Genomic DNA, 5000 nt, shown 5'->3' on the forward strand with positions numbered 1-5000 from the left:
TTCTCTCTCTCTTCTTTGCTCTAGTGTCTGTAGTTCAAGTTTTGCTAGTCTCTCTTCATATGATAGTTTTGAGAGTGTTGGTGCCAATTTTGTAATTGCTCTTTTTATTCTTTCAATTTCTTTTAATACATTTTTTGTACTTGGTGACCACATCGTTGCTGCATATTCCAATCTTGGTCTTATCAAAGTGATTAGTATTTTCTTCACCATTTCTTCGATTATTCTTATTAAATTATAAGTTTCTCCAAAAAGCTTATTTATATGTTTCTCAGGTGATATATTATTCATAATAATGACTCCCAGGTCCTTCTCATTTTCAACTTTTTTTTATTCCTTTCTCTCCCAATTTATACGATCTTATTATTCTTTTTTTGCTTTTTCCAAATTCCATTATACTACACTTTTTAGTATTGAACTCCATCTCCCACTTCCTACTCCATTCCCATACTTTATTTAGATCACTCTGTAGTGATTCACAATCTTCTTACGTGTTCACCTTTTTTAATAGTTTTGCATCATCTGCAAAGAAGCTCATATAACTTTCAATTTCTTCATCCATATCATTAATGTATATAGGAAACATTATTGGGGCCAGAACTGTTCCTTGTGGAACACCACTTATTACTTCATCCCAATTTGAGTGTTTGTCTCTTATCACTACTCTCATTTTTCTTTCTTGCAAAAAGTCTTCCATCCATTTAAGCAGTTTGCCCTGTATTCCTCCTTCAGTTTCTAATTTCTTAAGCAACTTCTTATGTGGTACTTTGTCAAAAGCTTTTTTTATGTCTAGAAATGCACAATCAGCCCATCCATCTCTTTCTTGTATTATGTCTATTAGCCTTGAATAGAAACATATTAAATTGGTGACGCATGATCGTCCTTGTCTGAATCCAAATTGCCTTGGATTTAGCAAGTTGTTTTTTTCTAAATACCTTACCCATCTATTTTTGATAATTCTTTCACAAATTTTTGCTATTGTACTTGTTAGAGAGACTGGTCTTTAGTTGGTAGGGTCTTCTTTATTTCCTCCTTTATATATAGGTACTATATTTGCTTTTTTCCAATCTTCTGGAACTTTTCCTTCTTTCAAGGAACTATTTATTATGCTATGTATTTTGTCTGCCAGTTCATTCCTGCATTCTTTCAAAATCCAGTTTGCCATTTCATCTGGTCGATGCGATTTTCTGACATCAAGGTTACTCAAGTGTTTCATTATTTCATTCTTTGTTACTTCTATTTCTTTCATAGGGGGACTTTCTCTTCCCATTCGATCTCTCCAGGTAGTATGTTCTCCCTTGTAAACACTGATTTAAAATGCTTGTTCCTAATTTCTGCCATTTCTATTTCCTCTGTGTATTCAACTCCTTGTCGTAGTTTCTCTAATTCTTGTTTGTTTTTCAGTTTGTTGTTTGCAAATCTGTAAAATAGTTTTGGTTGATCTTTACATTTTTCAATGACATCTTTTTCATATTTTCTCTTTTCCTCTCTGCACACTTGTACATATTCATTTCTATAAATAGTATATATTTTCCATTTTTCAGGTCTTTGTATTTTTTCCATTTTGTCCAAGTTTTGTCTCTTTTGTCTTTTAACTCCCTACAACTTTTGTTGTACCAGCACTTCACATATTCTTTTTCTTGCTTTTGTCTTGGGACATACTTTTCCACTCCTTTTTTTATCATTTTTTGTCCAAATATTCCATTTCTCTTCCACTGTTGTTTCCTCTTTGTATATTCTTTCCCAGTCAGCATTTTGAAAGAATTCTCTTATTTTATAAAAAAAAAAAAATTCATACATCATTCTTCCTTTTCTATATTGTTCATTTCTTTTCATGTATTTTTCCTCATTTAGTTCCAGTTCAATCAATATGTGGTCACTTTTACTTATTGGTGTCTTATATTCAATCTTTTCCACTATTTCAGGTTCTGATGTGATTATTAGGTCTAGTCTCGATGGTTCTTCTTCATTTCTATACCTAGTGTTCTCTTGAATCCATTGTGTCATTGTATGGTCAATAATCATCTCAAGTAGAACATTTCCCCATGAGTCGTCTCCACCCTTTACTGCCATCTTTTTCCAGCAGATTTCTTTGCAATTAAAGTCACCCATCATAACTATTTTTCCTCCATCTTCCATTGTCTTATTTAATGTTATCCTCTTGTCTTCTAACATGTTTTTATGTTTACTCTCTTCCCACGAGGCTGTTTTTGGAGGCACATAATTTATTACAAACTTTCTGCTCTTCTTATCTCTGTCTTCCACTTCGATCATAATCATCTCTACTCTATTCTTTCCATATGTGACACTCCTCACGTTTATATCCTTCTTACTCAGGAACATAACTCCACCCCCTTTTTTTTGTCTCTCTGTTTCTAGTCCAATAATTATATACATCATGTCCTACACTGTTGGGTGGTAGTGGACCTTTTAATTTTGTCTCTACAATTCCCATTATGTCCGGTTCTCTTTCCTTCAGATAATCATTCAGTTCGTTCAATCCTGTTATTAATCCATCTATATTTGTGTAAGACACTCTTAATTTTCTGCTACTTCCATTGTATTTTCTGTTTCCCTTTTGTTTTTCTCCGTTATGACCCATTTCCTCACTTTCATATTCACTACTTTCCGATAGAATTCCTCTTTTTCTGACTCTGATCTCTTCTCGTTTTTTTCTTTGACTTCTTATCTTTTTGCCTTTTCATCCTCTCTTTCCTCTTTATTCATTTCTCTTTTTATCCATACATTTTTATGATGTTCACTGTCTGCTAGTTTCCCTGTTTTTGCTAAGATATTCTCTGCTGTCGTTTGTGACCTGAATTTAACCTTAAATGGTCTGGTCTTATCTGTACTATATTTTCCGAGGCTATACATTTCTTCAATTTGTTTTGCTATTTCAGGTTCATCTTCCTGAACTAATTCTAATAAGTTGTTTTTCTTTTTTCCTCTTTGATTCTTTTGGTTCTATTTAGATTATACTTCTCTTCCATTCCTAATATAATTTTACATTTCTTTTTATCTGCTAAGTCTCTTACTATATTCTCCTTCTGTCTCATCATTTTAATAACTGTGTCTTCAGTTTTTTCTTTCATCTGCTGTTTTACTATATCATTAAATGCAACTTTGCTGTTCTCTTGGATTTTTTTTTCCAACCCTGTGTTTCTTTTGCTATGGACTCTTTATTCTCCTTATTCTTCTTCTTTAATTCCTCATTCTCATCTTTTACTTCTTTTTAATACTTCTATTTCTTTAGTTAGTTTTTGGTTCACCTTCTCTAATTCTTCCAATTTTTCAACTCTCTGCGTGATCTTCGTGAGTTCACCGAAACCTATCCTCCCAATTTTTGACCATTTTCTCAAGTTTTTCTTCTAGGCTTGCTAATCGGGGAGAGTTGGCTCCCCCCCCCCCTCATTAAATCCTTGGAAATTATTATCTTCACTTTCTATTGTGCTGCTCTTATCTATATTTCTAATCTTTACATTTTTGCTAATCCCTTCTTCGTCACTGAAATTCTCTGGCCCTCTTTTGTTTACATGGCGTCTGCCTGCCTGGACCAAGTCCTCCCCTTCCTCATTTCCTTCCATTTCCCTCAGTAATCCCTCCCCTTCTCCTTTTTCATCACCTTCCCACTACACCACGAGCTTTCCCCTTCCCTATAAATACAACACAGGTACTTCCTTGTCGTTGTGATCCTCGAAATTCTTGGATAACTCCGGAGTCCGAACTTCGCTGTCACTTTGACCGACGTGTGTGTGTGTGTGTGTGTGTGTGTGTGTGTGTGTGTGTGTGTGTGTGTGTGTGTGTGTGTGTGTGTGTGTGTGTGTGTGTGTGTGTGTGTCATTCACCATGGTCTTGGATCAAGTGTTGGACTCGTGATCAATAGCTATTACACTCCCGGAAGAGAGCTCAGATTTCATATATGACCGATCTGTGGGTAATGTTGTGACCTTACACACACACACACACACACACACACACACACACACACACACACACACACACACACACACACACACACACATAAACACACACACACACACACAAACACACACACACACACACACACACAAACACACAAACACACGAACACACACACACACACACACACACACACACACACACACACACACACACATAAACACACACACACACCCACACACACACATAAACACACACACACACACACACACACACACACACACACACACACACACACACACACACACACACACACACACACACACACACACACACACACACACACACACACACACACACACACACACACACACACACACACACACACACACGTCGGTCACACACAGTTACCCGCCCACGAGAATTGGAGTAATGACTCGCAGCCCAGCGGTACTGAAATTATTTCAGCCTTGGGCGGGATTCCAACTCAGATCTCTGTAGCAGCGGTTGCGAACGCTACCACTGCGCTGTCGAGTTGTTTGTGTGTGTGTGTGTGTGTGTGTGTGTGTGTGTGTGTGTGTGTGTGTGTGTGTGTGTGTGTGTGTGTGTGTGTGTGTGTGTATTCACCTCGGATCTGCTGCAGTCTCTGTCGAGACAGCCAGACACCACCCTACGGCAGTGAGCTCAGAGCTCATTATTTGCCGATCTCTGGGTAGGTCTGAGACCACTCACACACCACACACCGGGACAGCAAGGTCACAACTCCTTGACTAACGTCCCGTACCTACTCACTGCTAGGTGAACAGGGGTTACACGTGAAAGGAGACAAACCCAACTTATCTCCGCCCGGCCGGGGAATCGAACCCCGGTTCTCTGGCTTGTGAGGCCAGTGCTTTACCAATCCGCCACCGAGCCGTGTGTGTGTGTGTGTGTGTGTGTGTGTGTGTGTGTGTGTGTGTGTGTGTGTGTGTGTGTGTGTGTGTGTGTGTGTGTGTGTGTGTGTGAGAGAGAGAGAGAGAGAGAGAGAGAGAGAGAGAGAGAGAGAGAGAGAGAGAGAGAGAGAGAGAGAGAGAGAGAGAGAGAGA

General features: G+C 38.2%; 1 protein-coding gene across 1 annotated transcript in view; it reads left to right on the plus strand.

Annotated features, from left to right (window-relative positions):
* The window catches only part of LOC143036621 (MAM and LDL-receptor class A domain-containing protein 1-like), a 52213-nt gene that overhangs the window by 8990 nt on the left and 38223 nt on the right, over positions 1–5000 (plus strand). The gene's annotated exons all lie outside the window — the stretch shown is intronic.

This window comes from Oratosquilla oratoria, chromosome 21 (genome assembly GCF_046742065.1).
Source record: "Oratosquilla oratoria isolate Oo_2021 chromosome 21, ASM4674206v1, whole genome shotgun sequence".
NCBI classification, from domain to species: Eukaryota; Metazoa; Arthropoda; class Malacostraca; order Stomatopoda; family Squillidae; genus Oratosquilla; species Oratosquilla oratoria.